The sequence below is a fragment of the Equus przewalskii genome, chromosome 3 (assembly GCF_037783145.1).
Source record: "Equus przewalskii isolate Varuska chromosome 3, EquPr2, whole genome shotgun sequence".
In the NCBI taxonomy this organism is placed as follows: domain Eukaryota; kingdom Metazoa; phylum Chordata; class Mammalia; order Perissodactyla; family Equidae; genus Equus; species Equus przewalskii.
The window spans coordinates 50,113,816-50,126,694 of NC_091833.1; the positions used below are offsets into that span (position 1 = coordinate 50,113,816).

Sequence of the window (12,879 nt, forward strand, 5' to 3'; positions counted from 1 at the left end):
AACTCTAAAACATTATTCACTTCATTTCCTCTCAACTACTATTTTTACTCAACTGATTTGTAATAGTACACAAACATTGCTATTTCAGTTAAGTTTAGCACAATGTCCAGAAGATGTTGGGAATCTTTTTCTACCAAGAAGAAGATAAACAACTGTTGTTAAAAGACTTCTGGTGCCCTTTGCCCTCACATATCATTCTGAAACAACCTTCAGTGAAGGAAAAGGGGGCCCCATAAATCCAGAAGAATTTCCCCAGTAGGCCTGGCTGCCCAAGAGATGCCATACTAGGCCAGAGTCTGGTTCTTACAGGGCCCACAGGGCATCTTCTGCCAAAGGCTGAGCTTGCAATGGTAGTATCACTTGGAGCTAGCCTGGTTTGTGTCTTGGCATCACAAGATGGACAGAACTCTGGGGAACAGAGTGTGTGGCCTTGACCGATTGTAGGGAGATGATGTGATAGCGTGGAGAAGATCGTGAGCTCTGGAAACACACAGACCTTGTTCATATCCAGGCTTTAGCAGGCTCTATGACTTTGGGCAAATGACTCTTTGAGCCTCAGTCTCCTCATTTGTGGAAATGGAGATCATAAAATTAGTTGCTCCTTCAGAGATTGTTGTGAGAATTAAGTGAAAAAAACAGCTATGCTGGTACATATGAAGCAATCAATGGATCAGAGCTAATATTAAAGTAATAGCCTACTTAAACATCCCCACTGGAACTCTGTAGAAAGGGAATTTACTCTAGGTTTTCCCTCGGGCCTTCTTCCTTGTACTTACACACTTTGCTGTATAATCAAATGTCCATGCCAGGTCTGTGCCTCGGAGTCAGCGCAGTAGCGTGGACAGAGCATGGTTTCAGAATCGAACACACCTGGGTCTGAATCCTGAGTCTGCCTCTTACAGGCTGTGGGAGCCTGGGCAATCGCTTCACACCTTCCAGCTTCAGTTTACCCATCTATTAAGCAAATAGTGATAATAATACCCACAAATGGGGTTGATGTTGGAATTAAACAAGATGTTTTTTAAATGCCAAATACAGCACCTAGCAGAGTACTAGACACACAGGAAATTTTATTGGTTGCTTATAAGAAATCTCATACATCAATGAGAAAGTATTCAGTTCTATACTTGGAGTGATTTTTCTGGTAGTAAAATTGGGGATCAAGAAGGAAATTTTCTTTAAATCATCTTTTTTTATCCAAAGAAATGGAAAAATAAACCTGACACTATTGTATTCTCCCAGGTGGGGGTCCGGGGGCCTCAACATGAAGTATTTATGACTACGAGTCTTTACTACTTCTTCAATTAGTTGCTTCTTAATGGCCAAGTCAAATGGAACCAAAGAGAGTTTTCTGTTTCAGATTGCCATTAAGAAGAGTCAGATGAAATGCTGCTTTGCAGTCAATTCTGTTTTGTTGGCCTACTTGGACAGGAGAGAAGGCCCCCAACATTCCTCCTTTCTGATCTTTTCTAAAGGCAAGAATAGGGATTTTGACTTGTTCTAGGGGATATTTTTTCCTCTCTGACTGAGATTCAAACTAAAGGGCTTAGTTTTTGTTTTTTGTTTTTGTGAACCTCTCCCCTATGTTCCTAGCATTGAAGTGTCAGCTGCTTTTTCTGGCCACATGTAGCAGGAGCAGCCTGTTGTCATAGCAATGAAAGGGTATAGAGAGACTCGAGTTTCATGACCTGCTCTGTGAAATAACTCTTAGTCTGCTTTAAAATCCTTCTTTAGAAATGAAGTCTCCAGTCCTGGCTTGTTCCCTTCCTGTTATGCAACCAACTTATGTACACCAACTGCAGTAGCTAAATGTTTCCTTTGAAGAGTCAATGAATAGGTGATAAGAAAATGAACAAGAAAGCTACTAACACAGTGATCAGTTTACTGCGGAGCGCAGGGGACAAACAACTGGAAAGGCAAGGGCAGAGAAATAGAAATGACCTCACTCTATAACACATACTGCACATGCCGCAATAAATCCATTTTCTGAGTTCCCACGGCCTCCTCTCATCTTCACGCTGTGTTGTAGTATCATGGTTAGCCCGGGGATTCTGGGGCTGGCTGCCTGGACTCGAATCCTGGCACTCCCTAGTGTTTCTATCGTATCCACTCTCTTTGCCTTCGTCTTCTCATCTGTAAAATAGAGATCATAATAGTCATAAAATTGTGGGAATGGAATGAGATACTGTATGTAAGGCTCTTATTACAGTATCTGACCAGTGATAAAGGTTGGCTGTTAAGCTCACAAACCTCAGTTTCCCCTGCTTGTTAAACAGGGATAACAGCTAATTCATAAGTTTGCTGGAAGATTAGCTGAAATAACAGGTGTAAGTGCTCAATCAGCAGTAGTTCTTTTAATACTTTTCATCATTAATTCTAACTCTGAATACAATGGCTTTTTTGAACTTTGAGTGTCCCAGTGAGTAAACTGTAATGAATACAGGCCTCAGAATTATCATTGTATAAACATGAGCCGTTGCATTTCTAAAGAGAAAAGAAAGAATTAAGGATTTTTACATTTATAAAGAGTAAAGATTCTTCTCATCTTAACACTAGGGCGAAAGGTATTAAGACATCTTATCTTTCCTTAAAATGCTTTTGATTAAAGTTTCTGTTTTAATTTCTTCAGTGTTTTCTAGGTCATGCAGTTACGTAAATAACTAATCTTATGTCTCAAACAACTAATGGATTCAGTGTTCTACTCCATGCAAAATGCAGAGTGTCACAGGAGCGACCAGAGAGAGGGGCCGTGCTCCCGTGGAGCTTAGTGACTAGTTAGGGAGATAGTCATTAGTCAAATCATCACATTAATACACAGTGCATACGCCCAAACCTAAGGTGACCTCAAATACAAAGCCATCTTCATTTTTCTGGTGAAAATATACCCAAAGTCTTTGGCCAACCTAAATGCACAAATGGATAAAGGATTGTAATGTATACTGAGGATACTTACTCTATTGTTACGCATACATATTTAAAATCTCATTTTAAATATTTTATACTTACAATATGTTAAATATTTAATTTTAATTTAATATCAATACTTTAAATATTTTATACTTATAAAAATGACTTTTTCCATTCTCACAGTTCATGAAACAGCTTTGTTAGCACTCTCTATATGCATCTTTAACCTCAGTGTCTGTGTTCACTGGACCCACTCTGTAATTACCTAATACGGAGCAGTGCATCATCGCTTCTCTGCAAGTTGTTCGTAACACACTTACCAAAATCTGCTGACGCTGCAAATTTGATCCCCAAGCATAAATTCTCATACTATGGTGATGACCTCCTCACATTAATTACTTGCTATATTGTTTTTTCCAGTACTCTTTAAAGGGCTTATTTAAAACCACTTGAGTCTGTAATGTGTGGTTTTCTAAAGCTGCAATTTCAACACTTGCAATAATGAAGTCATACCTCAAGCATAACTACTAAATCTGTTTTAAATATCTTTATTATTTATTATCTTTTGGATTGTCAAGGTGACCTTCTTAAGAACAAAAATAAGCATTGCTAGAGATCATTTAAGGCTGTTTTCCTGAAATGGTACTTTGCAGTTCGAAATGAGGTAACTGAGATGATGGCCTTTAATGGAAGAGATCTCAGAAGCACTAGAATAGAAAGCAAATCCCTCTTTTTATAGCATAATTTGGGGGGAGGGTTGAAAAATTCACATTAAATTTGAACGTGTATTGTATATAACTATATGCTGAAGTAAGTGTTAAGAGGGAAAAGCACCTTTGTTCTAAGAAAGTGTGTAAGGAGTCTGATCTCCACTCAAGGTCAGTGATGGCTTTCCTCCATCTGAAGGCCAAATAAAGGATAACTTTGTGGTATGTGTGTGTGTGTGTGAGAGAGAGAGAGAGACAGAGAATGTTGGGTGGTGGTGGTTGGGCGAGCGGGTGCTGGCAAGAGAACTCTGTGAGTGTGAACACCTTGTGCAAAGAGCCAGTAGCAGGAGGGATATGGCCTGTTGAAGGAACAGGGAGAAGGCCAGCTCCTCTGAGAGCAAGGGGCAGAGGAGCGGGAGACGTAAATGCTAAGCAGCTCCCCATAAGGCCCTCTTCCCTGAGCACTAAGTGTCCTTAGCCTCCACTTGTTTCATACTTAACATGTATCTTTAACGTCTCTGTTGAGTTCTGGTTAGACTCAAAGCCCCCACAGCCATGAACCATGTCTATCCCTCACCTGGGCCCACATGGTGGTAGGTCTAATTAGAAAGGATGATGGGCAGTTGAAGGTGAGAGCTCCAGAAACATCTGTATCATTGAGTCTATCATATACACTTGCCGGCCTCGGATAGTTTGATTTCAGATGGTGACTCAGCACAGAAGTCAGAATAGAAGCGCGTCTTTTCTAATCCTTCAGATTACTTTAATGTCAAGCTACAGAGCTCTCCCAAGAGACGTATTAATACTTTAAAAGCCCTAAAGCATCAGTGTTAACTCTGGATCAGGTAACAACATGTATATGTTAGCCAAGATACGACTAAAGGATTTGTTCTCTGATAACGAAGCCTTTGGCTATCACGTAAAGACAGAATGAAGAGAATACTCTGTTTGAGTTTGATTATGAAGTACCTATGATAATCATTTTGTTTGCTACATTTCCTTCAAAGGAAATTTTTCCGTAGTTATGATAATTACTAAAAATAGCAGCCTACAGGCTTCCTCTGATATAAACGAATTCAACAGAAGATACCTGGCCTTATTTGGAAGCGTGGGTGTGCTTACTCCAAGAAATGATATGGCAATAGTAAGAAGAAAAATAAAATAACAGGACAAACAGTCAATGCAAACCTCTCCTTTTTCTAGGGTAGTTGGGATGTCTTTTTCAATTTGTTTGACTTTAGACAAGGCAAGAGGAACAGATCAAGTACTCATCATCTGCTCTGAAAACCAAAAATGCTGAAGCAAGTTTCCTTGGCCTAGAAAGAAAGAGGAGGACTTGTAAGTTTGGCTGAGGCTTCCAAGAAAGGAGCCAACAACTAGGGGGAGGGGGAGAGGTTCAGCTTGAAGGACTCAAGGCAACGTGAGGAAAATTCAATTAGAAAGACTTGAAGCAATAACACCTAGCACTGAAATTTCCGAGGAGTCATTGACATAGCCAATACGAGAGATGGAAAAGAATAGACTCCAAGCCTATTCCTCCCTTTAGAGGGATGCATGGCCATGTTTACACTAGTTCAGTGATCAGACAGCTCGTTAATGCTCAGAAGAAAAGGAAAGAGAAAGGGGATAAAAAGAGAAAAGAGGTATAGCGAGATGAGAAGTGCCCAGTGGTGACAGACGGTTACGTTAAATAAATTTAAGTGGCAAAGCAACATGCAGAATGTCAAAAATAAAATTTACCTTTTTAAGTTTAAATTCAAACTAATGTTCTCAATTAATAAATTAATTAATGTTCTAAAAAGAAACTATAGGGGCCAGCCCAGTGGCTTAACGGTTAAGTTCACGCACTCTGCTTTGGCAGCCTGCCCGGGGTTCACTGGTTCGGATCCCGGGTGCAGACCTACACAAAGCTCATCAAGCCACACTGTGGTGGCATCCCACATATAAAATAGAGGAAGATGGGCACAGATGTTAGCTCAAGGCTAATCTTCCTCAGCAAAAAGAGATGGATTAGTGGTGGATGTTAGTTCAGGGCTAATATTCCTCAAAAAAAAAAAAAAAAAAACTATACGAACTGAAAAGAAATCAAATACAAAAATCTACTCTGACCTAATCTTATTCTAATTTAAATTTCTAGAAAATATTGTAGAAACTGAAATGGAATGAATTATAAATAAAAACTCAAAATGAACCAGAGTACCCAAAATATATTCTGGTTGCTTTTGTAAGTTCACTCCTAAGTCTAGATGCAGAATGATGTCCTAGGCTGTGCCAAACTTTAGACACCCTGCCTTTCTCTAGGAGATAGAAATTTCAGGACACCAAAAGCCAGAGAGACTAGGAAATGTCCTATGTTCCCTACCAAATGCAAGGTCAAAGTAGTATTTAGCTATCATGCGTACTGCTTTCCACGTGCCACCTGAAGGACTGTGTACTCCGTCTTAGAGGCGGGAGCTGGCATTGCTCCAGCAGAAATCAGCGGTGGCTGACACACACATGGCCCTTTTTGCGTGTGCCTTTCTGGCCAATCCCTGCAGGCTTGGCTGGGCTACATTTCCAGCTAGAGGGGAAAATATTCAGGCCCTTTTTCTTGTTTTTTCCACGGACAGAACTTGTAGACCTGCTGAGAAATCTAATTACAACCTCCTTTCATGGTGAAATCCAATTACAACCTCTCCCTTGGTGAAAGCCAATCCTTTTGATACAAAAGGAAGCTAAACAAAGGGGTTTCAAGCAGGGGATGTGCCTGTGTTCTGCTTTCTCTCTTAGGCAACTATGCAGAAAGGTTACAATGACCTTGGCTTTCCTTGCTTAGGAACAATGGGCATAACCTATTAGGACTCCCTTTCCCATAAGAAGAAAAAGTATTTTCATTTCTAACGCTGGGAGTTTCTGGGGATTTGCTCAAGGATCCATTTGTTGGGCAAAGCAAATTTTGAGCCACCCTCCACACACACACTTTTGATTCAGCAAGATGATGTCTCTTATTGAACTTGCAATGTCAAGTTAAAACCAGAAAAAAGTCGTGAGTTGTTTAAGCCAATCTCCTCTTGTAATCTGCTCCTGGCATCTTTAGTGTTCTCTCCCACCATTTCAGCCAACCTGTTTGCTTGAGGAAAATGAGAAACTGCAGAGCTGCTTGCAGAAGGGCCACCCTTAATTCCTAAAACCTAATTGAGATAAATGGAGACAGTTCTCAAAATAGTCATTCATGGAAATATATATTTTATAAGTCGCTGGGATAAGTGTATAATTGATGAAACAATAAAATTACTAAACGTGTTTAATCAAATCTGTATCACTACTATAGTCTACTGAATATGTATAAAATCCAGATTTTCAGCTTATCCCCCAAAATAGACAAAATTTTTGTAAGGAGCATCTGGTCAACTAATAGGTTTTTAATTGAATATGAGTGGAGTGAGGAGTGGTAAATGCTTTTGTTTTCTTTTGTTTTGTTTTAAATTGGATAAAGTTTACCCAAGGTTCAATAAAAATGCTATGCCGATAGAGTTACTAAAAGTAAATAAACAAGGGTAAGAATCCACCATTCAGAGGGACCCTCTAATAGCTCTGAAAACAAAGCATGTTTGCTATACTTGATTCAACTTTAGTTACCCAATCCTCTATATAACATGATAGGGACCCCGTGGGAAGGTGGCCTGAGACCTCCAAAAGGCAGAAGAATTGATCTTGATCACAGGTCAATGAAAACCTGTAGCTAGTTCCAAGATCTTCAAGTTCTCTTAGCTCATTGGAATCATTTTTTTTTAAGGATTTTATTTTTTCCTTTTTCTCCCCAAAGCTCCCCCATACATAGTTGTATATTCTTCGTTGTGGGTCCTTCTAGTTGTGGCATGCGGGACGCTGCCTCAGCATGGCTTGATGAGCAGTGCCATGTCCGCGCCCAGGATTCGAACCAACGAAACACTGGGCCGCCTGCAGTGGAGCGTGCGAACTTAACCACTCGGCCACGGGGCCAGCCCCTGGAATCATTTTTAACTCTCAAGCCATTAGGTCAGTGGATTCCCTAACCTTTTATTGGGGACGATACAACTTTGAGCGAACTCTAAATCAACACAGGTTTCTGTGGGAATTCAGAAAACAAAACACAAATGCTGAGTCCCAGGTGTCTTCTTGCTCTCTCTTTTTCTTCCCTGGTCCCCAATTCCAGCACATAACAGTACGCTTTGAGGACCTCATTGTGGGATGCAGGTTACACTCTTTCTAGGAAATCTTTTCAGTAATTTCCTAAACTATAGGTCGAGGGAGACACTAGAGGCTTTTGTTTTAAACTGGGACAGCTTTTGGTGTAGACCTTGGTACTCCCAGAGATCCCAGTAGCTCCTTAGATAAGCATGGGGGAGGGAGCGGGAAGTACCCCCATCAGCTCACTGATAAAAACAGCTGATTGATGTCTTCTTGTGATCTGAAAACAATTTAAAGTGATTGATTTCTAAAGCAAATATTTTCTCATAATTTGAAAACTACTCAGGGTGGGAATGTAGGAGGTTACCATAGACTGAGATCTGGATTTGATTAACTTCTTTTCTTTCCCAAAAGATGACACACAAAAATCCAGCCCATGGTTACTTGACATTTGGGTCTTTGTTGTTTTATTTTTCTCAAATTCTGTATGTTTGGAAGGTGGCCACAGTAAGCTCTGAGGCTGTGGTCACGGCTGGAGGTGGCTGACCCACCTCATGCTTCCCAGCACGTTGATAGCAGGGCTGATATCTCCAGAGATCCATCAGTCTAGTTATTGAATGCGGTCTGTACATTTTAGTGCCATGAAACCAAAAACAGTCATTGTCCCAAAAGAATTAACAACAGATTTCTTTGTATGGTATTATTCATTCAAAATACAACTTTGTTTCAATTTGGCTAATTAGACCACTCTTGATTAGCCAAATTTCTACATGTTCTGGGACTAGCCACCCAAAAACAGTGTCTTTAGAAAAATGTTTAAAATGGTCAGTCAGACTGAGCTAATGAGTTGGGTTTCCTTTGGTGTGGGAAAGGGCTGGAATGAAGGCAAAAGAGCCGAGACACTAATTTCCTTCCCAAGGCTCCAGATTAATCCTGGTGTCATAACATTCTAGAGACTGCATGAAAAGAGAAGTGGAAGAGTACGGTAGAGTGAACAGTGCCAGGTTCCAACACAAAATTCTCCCAGAGCTAGTTGCCCATATTTCTTTCTAAAACTCTTCAAACCCAAAGCACCTTCAAATCTTGTGATTACATCAGTGAAATCATCTTTATTGAGTGCTAATCACGTTTTAATATCTTGTAGCTTTTGATTTTCTCTAAAGATGAGGACTGCTGTGTTCAATTTAAAAAGAAAAATGTGCACCCATTAAGGAATGTAGGAGAGGAAAACTTTTTCCTCTACCCTCTTATGTTCAGTAATTCAAGAGCGCAAATTAACCTGACAAAAGACAAGTTAACAGGAGAAAAAGCTGTATTCCTATGTACAGAGGAGCCAACAAAAATAGCTGGCTCCCTAAATGGTTAAAGTTAAAGGCTCACATACCTAATTTAGTAGGGGAAGACTGGCGGAAGAAATAGCTTCTGTGGGAAGAACAAAGAGATTTCTTTAGGAAAAACAAATGGGTTTTTAGAACAAACTGGAGGTATGGAGAGTTTGTGATGTTTATCTCTACAGGTATAAGCGGTCTTTCTGTCTTCTTCAGGATTATGAAACTCCCCTGGAGAGAGATCTACAGTAAGTTTACTCTCGGTCTCTCTCCTGGGACTAGAAGCTGCCTAGAAAAGGGAATTTACGGCAATTCTCGTTTCGCAGAAGTTTCTGCTTTTAGTCAGATAAGGGAAGCTCTGAGAAGCCTGCTTTCTGCATCTGCTGAATCTCAAATGTCTTCATCTCAGAATAATCTTTATACGAACTCCAGGGTTCTGAGTGGGTCCCCACAGCAACTGTAGAGAGACTTGAAACCGGGCAGCACTGGAGAGCAGGGGCCAGCTTTGTCGGTGGGGGATCTGAAAATACTCAAACCCATGAATCCTAAATTTTGAATCAAAGGTTGTGTTGGTCAAGGTCCCAGCATGGAAATGATAGATGCAGGCAGGAAAATTGAACTTGGAGATTTAAGGGAGTGTAATTAAGGGATTATCTTGGTAATGGTGTGGACAGGGTACAGAGAAGCCCCGAGGGGGTGCAGGAACAGGCCACTAAGAGCTAAGCTGGTCTGAGCCACGGAAGGGAGCACTGCCTGAACCCAGATGGAAAATGCTGTCTGGAGAGGTCACTGAGAGGGGCTGTGACCTCCAGAAGAGGGACCCAGTCACACAGAGGGAGCTGAGAAAATACATACTCTGATTTTACTCTCCTCCTTCCCTCTGATCCTTCCTGCCAGGGCCCCCCATTGGCTGAACCCAACAGAAACCATCAGGAAGAGAACCTGATGACGCACAGCACACAGGCCCTGGGACAGCTCAGGGTGGAGAAGGCTGCACAGTGGTTGTGGAGTGGATCTGGGGGAGCAAAGGGAAGATATCTGGATATTCAAAGAAAAGAAAATCTCTTCCCAATGTGGGAGAGGCAGAATTCACAGCTGTAGACCAGCTAACTGTATTCGCGCCTTGCTTGAATGAATCTTCTAGCACTGCCTCTCTGAAGGCATGGATAAGTTTAGGTTTTACACCCTATTTTCAAAGGGCTTCTCAAAACTCAGCCATGAAACCCATTAGGGTTTATCGTGTCTGCTCCTTTCACAGAAGGCCAGTAATGAGTGACGTTGCCCCACCGGGCAAGCAATTGTTTCCCCATTCAATGTGTTGGCCATCACCAAGGCGGAGGAGAAGTCTAGACCCCGTGCTGAATCCTGGAGGGACTTCTGCTTGCAGTGAGAGCTTTCACTAGTGGTTCACACAAGAACTACTCATCAAAGCCCCCCATTGTTCCCCAGTGGGTCCCAACCCCATGAGAATGAGGTTAGTTGGAACTGTTCTTAGGTATGATTTGCTGTTTTTCTTGATCTTGGAAGGGAACTACCTCAGCGAATAATTCTTGGTACATTCACAGAGCTGAAAGCACTTGAAATTCCTCTTCCAACTAGAACTTAACAACCAATTTACTCTATTAACAAAAGGAGAGAGACAATTTCCACTGAATCCAAAGAGGTTTTATATTATGCTGGTGGACTTTAACTAAGATGGGAAGTTGAAATAAGAGTAGTCAGAGGAGAAAGCTAAGAACCTGGCATTCAAAGGAAAGAAATCCAGGGAGGCAGAGAATAAAATAAATACCGGGCAGAGAGAAGAGCTAAAAGCAGAGAAAGAATAAGATTAATATATCGGATCATTTTAGGGGTTAGGTAGCCTTCAAAAGGTGAATTGTCATGCTATTAACAGTACAAAGCAAATCATTCAGATATTATTAAGTCCTGCAACCTGACAAATGCCACAGGACTTCAGGTGAGCCATGCTCAGGGGTGGATTCAAAATTGTGAACCAGAAGTTTACACACTGTGTGGGATCTTCTTTTTTAAAAATAGAAAAGTCAAAATCAGGTACAGGTCTTGTAAGAAGCCTGTCCAAGTGAGAAGCCCTGAAACTTAAACTTCTTAGCTTTGCGGTACTTCCACCTCTGGCCACACTCAGATGTCAATACCCAAAGAATATGCAAAAAAAGGAGGAAGAATAAATTCATGTCAACATGAGAAAACCCAGTGTTCACAGAGTAAGAGGGAATCAAAGGGCAGATGTCATAATGTGATTTGAGCGAAGAGAAATAAATATGGCCAAAATGATTTCTCCCTCTGCGCCACAGGGCAGGGAGTAGTGGAGACTTTCTGAAGCGCTGGCAAATGCCTGAGGAAAAAAACAGAGCGATGCCTCCACAGGTCCAGCCCGGGCGGAGTTGGGAACGGAGACAAAGGGAGATTAGTGAGTGGTGAGTGGCACAACACGTGAGGAACTCTGAAAGGAATGATGAAGAAGGGTGGAAACATGGCTCTCACACAATCTTGCCTAAGATAAGCCTGTGGGGATCCTCTAAATATAATTAAAGTAATCCCTAATTACACATCGCAGAAAAAGGAGAATGTACTAATTTCTTCTGAGCTAGAGAGAGATAGATCTTTGAGAATGTCCCTGAAAAGCCACCCCTTTTGAAATTCTCCTATCCTTTGGCTCCATGCTCTTCCTTCATGACTGGGACAGTGGCACACAGGGATGTTCAGGAAGATCGCACTGGATGGACTGTCTGTGAAGTGGAGTGAGGTGACGCGTGGGAATACATGTGTGGTACACAGGTGAAGTACTTAGCATAGTACCTAGCATAGAGTAAAATCTCAAAAAATATAAGCCATGACATTAGCTACTATATTAAACAACCAATGAAAAAAAACCTACTTTTTCAATAAAATAATAATTTGATGAACATAAGTGATTCTATTATTAATGAACACACTTGAGTGCTATTTCACCCAAGATGTTTAATGTTTATCCCAATTCTTTGATGCTACTTAGAAACTTACTGACTTAAAACACCAACCGTTTCAAAAAGTCTCAAGATTTTGTGGGTCAGGAGTTTGGGCAGGTCACTGAGATGTACTGAGCCAGCAGATGAGCTGCTCTGGCGGGTCCAGGTGGCTCCACTCACACGTCCTGTGCCTTTGCGAGGACACATGGAAAGCTGGGGTTGGCAGGGACCATTGAACAGTGTCTTCTGTGGCATGACAGTCTCTTTACAAGGTGGCTTGGGGCTCCCCAAATGAGTGTTCCCAGAGATCCAGGTCAAAACTCCAAGGCTTCTTATGAGTCAAGCCCCAGAATATCACTTCCGCCCCAATCTTTTGTTCAAGTCACTAACACTGGTCCAGATTCTGGGGGAGGAGAATTTGACTCCACCTCTCTATGGTAGGAGGAGCAAAGGATTTAAAGTATTTTTATTATACCATAGTGTTTATACATATTAAAGTAAAACTGTTAGGAATTGTCTCAAGACAGCTACCCACATGAGCTAAAATAGAGTTGATGTTTGTGGGTGTTTGGTTCTTGATAGGAGACCTGCTTCCACAATGTCAGATGTTTCATCTAGATATTTGTTCTGATGGTGCATGGGCTAGCCGGCAGAAGAACTCCAGGCATTTGAAATTCCAAACCCTGGCCAGAAAGCCATACCCATAAAAATGCAGTCTAGCTGTCATCTTTTAAAATTCCAGATGAGGTTTTCCTGAAAGTTCGGTGATGAGATATTCTGTTCCTAACAGAAGGAAAAGGCTCTCCTTGAATTTCCCCACTA

At 41.3% G+C, this 12,879-nt stretch overlaps 1 protein-coding gene and 1 long non-coding RNA gene across 8 annotated transcripts in view; one reads left to right on the forward strand and one right to left on the reverse strand.

Annotated features, from left to right (window-relative positions):
• Positions 1 to 12,879, reverse strand: part of LOC103543460 (uncharacterized) — a 41,153-nt gene that overhangs the window by 4,173 nt on the left and 24,101 nt on the right. The window contains exon 2 of one of the 2 annotated variants that reach the window (XR_011538619.1): positions 1,961 to 2,133. This is a non-coding gene — a long non-coding RNA (uncharacterized lncRNA). Of the gene's footprint in view, positions 1 to 1,946; positions 2,134 to 12,879 lie in introns of both variants that reach the window. The other variant, XR_011538620.1, reaches the window with a different exon arrangement.
• Positions 1 to 12,879, forward strand: part of SPARCL1 (SPARC like 1) — a 43,377-nt gene that overhangs the window by 2,540 nt on the left and 27,958 nt on the right. The gene's annotated exons all lie outside the window — the stretch shown is intronic.